We start from the raw sequence: 7,565 nt of genomic DNA on the forward strand, positions 1-7,565 counted from the left end.
CACCTTCTGCCAACCTAGCAGACTTTCACACAGAGAACCTCCCACAAGGCTTTCGCAGATGCAGGAGATGATGTCCCTACGGTGAATTCTATGACCGCAAGGAAACATTTTTCAGGTGTTCTGCAATGATAGTTTTCAACATGGTCCCTGTGATTCCTTTTGGCTCCCTTTTCCTAGGGGACACTGATGTGTAATCAAAGCCCAGGAGCTGACTTCCATAAATCTCTAAAGAAAGGTTGGGTTGTTTGGGATCATTGCATGATGCATTGGCAAGAAAGCTTCAGGCTTCACAAAGTCTCCCTCTTCATTCAGGAAGTTAGAGGGGTTGAACGCATTGGGAAACTTCCACTGAGATTCATCACGATGGGCAGACTGGATATTGACAAAAACCATGGTGTCCTGTAGAAATCAAAACAATAAGATTATCTTGAAGAAAACCCTCATTGTCGGACATGGCTCTACATGAACTTCCAGAAGGACCCCATTGAGATGTGGTTGAAGACAGAGACAGAGACACAGAGGCAGAGACACAGAGAAAGACAGACAGACAGACAAAGACAGACAGACAGACAAAGACAGACAGACAGACAAACAGACCCAGAGAAACAGACAGGGAGAGAGACAACAGAGAGAGAGAGAGAGATCTCACATCAGACAACTACAGATTTGCCTGGAGAATCACCAACACTACACTGTTCCCACTCAAAGGTTTCTGCCTTTACCTTGGAAATTTTGTATCCAAAAAGTTGCACATCATTAATAGTTTTACCAGATAGTCCAAGTGGAACAATACTTGATATGCGTTGGATTTCATGAATGACGGCATTTGTGTAGGCAACCTTACACAATCCGTGTGTTTCAGTCTCACCTTGTTTCCCAGAACTGTGTCTATTTCCTTCTAGCATTTCTCTGAGGAACAAACAGTTCAGTTACCTTCTGGAAAACATTTCATTGATTTTAAGTAGACATTGGTTTGCTTCCAAGTACTGTATACAGATTAGTGAAATTTCCTGCCAAGATACTAACCCCCTTCTTTCCCATTTTATGTAATTGGTGAAGATATTACTATTTCTACTAAAGAGCACCACTTCACAATTCTGTACCTTGGATCTCTGGAAAGGCCACCAAATAGAGGAATGCCCACCGCAGTGTTCCTGATGTTGTCTCTGTCCCAGCAATGAGTAGGTCAAACAATAAGACTCGTGGTTGCTCTTCTTCAAAACTTGAACCTTTCCTCTCTGGCTTTTGATAGTTAAAACAAAGAACGGAAACAGGATTTTTACTACCTATGTATCAAGGGAAGGAAAGGAAAGGAAAAGGAAAGGAAAGGAAAAGGAAAAGGAAGCTTTGTCCTGAAGACTTCATTTTGAAAAGTATCCAACAAATGCCCAGGTTTCTCCAACAATTCATCAGAGCAAAAACAGTTCAGGAATTCAATGATGAAAAGGAGGTATTCCCACAGCTTCATGGCTGGGGAGTTCTGGGAGTTGAAGGCCATTTGTCTCAAAGTTGTCAAGGTTAAGAAACTCTTCTCTGCGTGGACTCTAGACAAATCTTCATTTAATTGATCTTGAAAAAAATTCCAGGCAGGGAGTAGAATTTCTGCTTACTGTTAATTCTTTCACACAAAAATCTACTCCCAGGTTGTCCTGTTTCGCACTACCATCCTATACCAGTGATGGCGAACCTTTTCGGCACTGGAGCACTTCGCATGCACACTTGTCTGGGCCGCAGCCAGGAAGAGGAGCTGCCCAGGGGGTATGCGCGCACCGGGAAATGAACTTCTATTTTCTGGCATGCTCATGCGTGCTGGCCAGCAAGTCTTTCAGTTACTGCTGAGTATGTGCATGTACCGATCAGCTGGCCGGCGCACATGCTCACGCCAGAAAATGGAAGACCAGCTCTTCCAATTTCTGGCACTGACGCACGTGTAAAGGCCAGCTGATTGTCGCATGTGCATACACACCAGAAACCCAGAAGAGGAACGGGCAATGCCATACATGCTAGATGAAATGGCTCTGTGTGCCACTTTGGGCATGCATGCCATAAGTTCGCCATCACGAATCTGTACAGTACATTGCACCATTAACTAAGTTTGGATACTTATTTCACTTTTTACAATATTTACAATTATATTGTACTAGTTTTTATTTATATGTAGAGCTTATTAAACTCATAGTTTTTCAGAGAGAGAGGGGCGGATTTATATGAATGGGTAGATGAGAGAAAGAGAGAGAGAGAGAGAGAGATGATGGATGAATGGATGATGGGTGGTTGATAGATGGGTGATAGATGGATAGATACTAGATGATAGATATAGAGACAGTTGATAGATAGATGGATAATGCATGTAACAATCTTCACTTAGACATTTTGTCGTATCTGGCTTTACAGCTGAAATAAACTGATTTCATTTTGGGGCCGCCCACACAAGAGAGATACTGCAAGATAGATAGAAAAGTCTTGAAAAATATTAGTGAGCAGGTTCACATATTGCAGAAGAGCCAATGTGGACTCCTGGCTCTGAGTTTTTTTAAACAGTTTATAGCTGCGTATTTATAATATTTATAGCATAGTATTTATAGCTACATATTTTCTGAAATTCAGATTAAAAGAGTTTGATTTTAACAGAGAATGTTCACTCTTTGCTAGGTTTACAGAACAAACTAAGCAAAGTGCATAAATTCCAAGAGTCACACTGAAATGTTTTAACAAAAAAAAAGATGCTTGTGGTATTTTAAATACCAGACTAAATTACAGCCATATGCCAAAGAACTATTGTACTTGTACAACTTGTTATGTTAGAGAAAGAGACGCGAAGTGCAAAAATATAATATACAAATCAAAAACAAATCTAAGAAATCTACCTTCTTGATTTCTTCTAAATATGCGTCCATGAAATCCCGGGGTTCTCCAGGAGTCAAGGTTGCCTTGTGTTCCTCAATTTCTTTTTCAAGCAAAGCAAATATTTTACGGTCATTTGTTAATATTTTCCGATGGGGCAGGGGAAGATTTCTCACTAAGGGCACAGCATTGTAAAGCTGCCAACAAACAGAAGAAAAGCCAAAATTGGTTATTTGGATCATGGTGGAATCTTTGCAGGATATATAAGAACCATGGTGGCACAATGGTCAAAGTGCAGTGCTGCAGGCTATTTCTGCTGACTGTCAGCTGCCTGCAATTTGGTAATTCAAATCTCAACAGGCTCAAGGTTGGCTCAGCCTTCCATCCTCCTGAGGTGGGTAAAATGAGGACCCAGATTATTGGGGGCAAAAGACTGACTTTGTATACAGCTTAGAGAGGGCTGTAAAGCACTGTAAAGCGGTATACAAGTCTAAGTGCTATTGCTATTTTCCTTCCTTCCTTCCTTCCTTCCTTCCTTCCTTCCTTCCTTCCTTCCTTCCTTCCTTCCTTCCTTCCTTCCTTCCTTCCTTCCTTCTTTCCCAGTGGTTAGAATGCAGTATTTCAGGCTAATTCTGCCCACAGCCAGAAGTTCAATCCTGACTAGCTGAAGGTTGACTCAGCCTTCCATCCTTCCGAGATGGGTAAAATGAGGACCCAGATTGTTGGGGACAAGAGGTTGACTCTGTAAAACCATTTAGACAGGGCTATAAAGCACTGTAAAGTGGTATATAAGTCTAAATGCTATTGCTATTATCCTTCCTTCCTTCTTTCCTTCCCAGTGGTTAGAATGCAGTATTTCAGGCTAACTCTGCCCACAGCCAGCAGTTCAATCCTGACCAACTCATGGTTGACTCAACCTTCCGAGGTGGGTAAAATGAGGATACAGATTGTTGCAGGCAAGAGGCTGATTCTGTAAACCGCTTAGAGAAATATATAAGTCTAAGTATTATTGCTATATATTGAAAGATAAAAGAAAATCCCTAAAGGGTTCATATAAATATCTCTCTCAGTTTGAAAGGGAATCAAATGTTTAAATAAACTGAAATTTGAATATAGAACCTAATTCAGAACCACTTTGGGCAGTGGTGAAGGAGTTGGTCTAAAAAAACAAGAGATTGTGAATTCTAGTCCCATTGTAGGCATGAAAGTCAGCTGGGTGACTTTGAGCCAGTCAGTTTCTCGCAACCCACATCATCAGGAACCAATGGATCAGTGGTGGGTTTCAAAACTTTTTTGGAACCTCTTCCATAGGTGTGGCCTGCTTTGTGAGAGTGGCTTGCCAGCCATGTGACTGAGTGGGAGTGGCTTGCTGGCCATGTGACCGAGTAGGAGCGGCTTGCCAGCCATGTGACCGGGTGGGAGTGGCTTGGCAGTCATGTGACCAGATGGGAATCTTTCTCCCACAGCTGGTTTTTCATCCAGCCCGGTTGCATCAAGAGTTATAAATCTTTGTAAAATACGTTTTTTCTCTTCATCGGAGAGAGCGGAAATGTCTGAATGTCTTGAAGAGAAATCTTTCTGTTTCTTTTTTTCGGCATGTTAGAAAGTGATCTAAATGTTCCTCAGTCGTTATAAATCATTTCTCTCTAATTAGCTTAGACACTTATCTCTTGGAAGTAACTAACAAGGAAAAAGCCATATATCGACCGACCTCTGTTACCATGTCAAGGAATATAATTTAAACCCTTTGTAATTAATGATGATGGACCGTGGCTTTTCCTGGCAGTATACTTCTGAATAAGCAAAAAATAAACCTGAAGCAAGATCTAAGAAAAACATTTTTAATATAAAAGAAAGTAAAAATACAAACTTGCTAACTGAATTAATTACATCTTGGCAAGAGCTATGTTCCTGCCTCCTTGGCAGGCAAACAGAAGATCAGAAGAGAAAGTTAAGAAGGAATGTGAAAGTGCACGCGCAGTAAATCATTGTCAGATAAGAACTGTGACCTGCGCAGTAAATCTCCAGCACAGCTAAGAAACAGTTCAGTCTGCACAGAAATATAGGCACAGCTGGCAAATCAAAATAAACGCAGTGATACACCAAACTGCCATTAATGCCAGCAGCAACCCATCCCTGCACAGCCCCCATCATCCCCAATCTCAAAGCCAGCGAGCAAACTAATGTGCTGAAGTTACCAGGCTAAGGACTAGCCAGATGAATACCTGGTAGGCAGAATTCCCCCCCCCCTATTTTCCTCCCCCAAAATTAAGGTGTGTCTTATACTCCAGAAAAGTATACTTTTCAGAGGCATTCAAACTGCTTGCAAATTGTATCATTACCTTTTCTCTTAGTGATTATATCAGTAATGTAGAAGTCTGATCTATCAGCAAATTCTGTGCCTTTTATCACGAGGTCTTCTTTTGCTGGAGGAAATCCGTGAGTTAAGACTACAGGTGTGGTTTCCATATAAACAAAGAAGACAGGTCCATGTTTTTTTGCAAACTGAAATGAAACAACAGGATGAGAAAAGAGTTATTAGGAAATCACTGAGAACCAATAGCTGCAATGATACAACATAGCCTCACCAAGGTGATGAGCTTGAACCTGTAGCTCCATCCTGCTCCATTCTTCAAAGTGATCAGCTGTTACCCCCTCCCTACTCAACATGTAAGCATGTAGTATGCAGAGCTTTCACTGGGCTACTTAGTAGGAATATTGTACCATATGGTAGAGGGAAACGGATTTATTTCTAGATAACAATATAGCTCTTCTTCCTGCTTTTTGGCATAGTACCTCTTAACATACAGAGCCACTTAGACATGGCATCACTTTGTTGTCACTTTAAATGTACACTAATCAGCATACATTAGAATGAAATTTCATTGCATACAGCTCTCAAAAAGTCACCCCCTCCAATATACACTACATAAACATGACAATAATATAAATAATAAATAAGCATATGCTCTCATATATTATATGACACAGAGAAGCAATACAGTCCAGTTCAGATGTATAAATGTACATTGCGAGCCTGCAAAAGACTCATTTGAATGTGATATCAAAAGGCCATACTATTAGAACAGATATAATAGGATAGAATAGTGGAATGGAATGGAATGGAATGGAATGGAGTAGAATAGAATAGAATAGAATAGAATAGAATAGAATAGAATAGAATAGAATAGAATAGAATGGAATAGTTGGAAGAGACCTTGGAGGCCTTCTAGTCCAGCCCCCTGCTTATTTTTTTTTTTTTATTTACCACTTATTTACTTGTTTTATTTTATTTTATTTATTCCTCTCTACTCACTCCTTACTCTCTCCTTCTCATAGTCCTCACCACATTCCTCCCTTTGGTTTAGCTCCTGCTGGAAGAAAGTAACTTTCTTTCCTTTAGTCTTTTTTTAAAATTTCAATCTTTGCTGCCCCTGCTCATTTTTTTTCTGGGTTCTGCCTACCTGATTATCTTGTAATAATAACCCTTTTCCGCTATGAATTAAAAATGGAAAGTGGAGTGGAATGGAACGGAACAGAACAGAATAGATGGAGTGGAGTGGAGTGAAGTGGAGTGGAGTGGAATAGAATAGAATAGAATAGAATAGAATAGAATAGGAGTAGAATATGGCTGTTTTCAGCTGGCTGATCGTTCTTTCCCTCCTATTCTTCTGGTTTTGGAAAAATAAACGTCCGAAAAGTTTTCCCCCTGGGCCGTGGAGGCAGCTCCTGCTTTGGAATCTGCTTCTGTTAAGTATGAGGGATCCTCTGAAGATCCTTGATCAGTTAAGGCTCCGTAATTGCTCTTACATTAACCCCCATGGAGGCAATTTGCAGAAAAGCAAGAAGTTTGGCTGCATTTTTTAAAAGGAGGCTGGCTGAGTGGTTCTGTATTTCTGCGTGTGATTGAAAATACACTCTGCAGCCGATTGAGGAAAAATAGAATAGAATAGAATTCTTTATTGCCCAAGTGTGATTGGACACACAAGGAATTTGGTCCATATGCTCTCAGTGTACATAAGGAGAATAAAATACATTCGTCAAAAATAAAAGATACAACACTTAGTGATAGTCAAGGTTACTAATAAGCTATCAAATCATACTAGGAAACAAATAAAAACAATATAAATTGTAAAGATACAAGCAACATGGTTATAGTCGTAAGTAGGAAGAGATAGATACTAGCAAGGAAGAGAAGAATAATAGTAATACAATCTTAGTAAGTTATTTGACAGTGTAGTGGGAATTAGTTGTTAAGCAGAGTGATGGCACCGAAGACAAATTCCTTATGTGTCCAATCACACTTGGCCAATAAAGAATTCTATTCAAAGCAGAGGAGTCTTCCTCTGTGTTTCTCTGCTGGCAGGAAGCCAAAGAAGCTGTTTATTCCCTCAACACTGGGAGAAGATTGGGTAATTGCACATTTGACACTGTAGCTGGGACCAGGACTTGGTTGTTTTTCATGTTTTAATCTATTCAGTTTTATAGTGTTAATATGGTTTTGTAAGTTTTATCTTTCATTGGGAGACTTCCCAGCAGAGATGGTATTCAGCCAGTTCTGACAGGTTCTAGAGAACCGGTAACAGAAATTTTGAGTAGTTTGGAAAACCGGCAAATAGGCTGGCCCTCCGCCGCTGCCTCCCAGCCTCCCAGCAGATCTTCTTTTGTTGCCCTGAACAGGAGAATGGAGCTGGAAAGCAGGTTAGTGGGGTGGGGAGGGA

At 40.4% G+C, this 7,565-nt stretch overlaps 1 pseudogene across 1 annotated transcript; it reads right to left on the bottom strand.

Annotated features, from left to right (window-relative positions):
- Window positions 1–225: 225 nt before the first annotated feature.
- Window positions 226–6,666, bottom strand: LOC309393635 (cytochrome P450 2J6-like; annotated as a pseudogene). Its single transcript, XR_014176879.1, has 6 exons — window positions 6,655–6,666; window positions 5,187–5,349; window positions 2,868–3,094; window positions 1,104–1,242; window positions 723–909; window positions 226–399 (listed from the first exon to the last, which is right to left on the bottom strand). The product of XR_014176879.1 is annotated as a cytochrome P450 2J6-like (transcript).
- Between the last annotated feature and the right edge of the window lie 899 nt (window positions 6,667–7,565).

This window comes from Natrix helvetica, assembly GCF_964273705.1.
Source record: "Natrix helvetica genome assembly, chromosome: 1".
In the NCBI taxonomy this organism is placed as follows: domain Eukaryota; kingdom Metazoa; phylum Chordata; class Lepidosauria; order Squamata; family Natricidae; genus Natrix; species Natrix helvetica.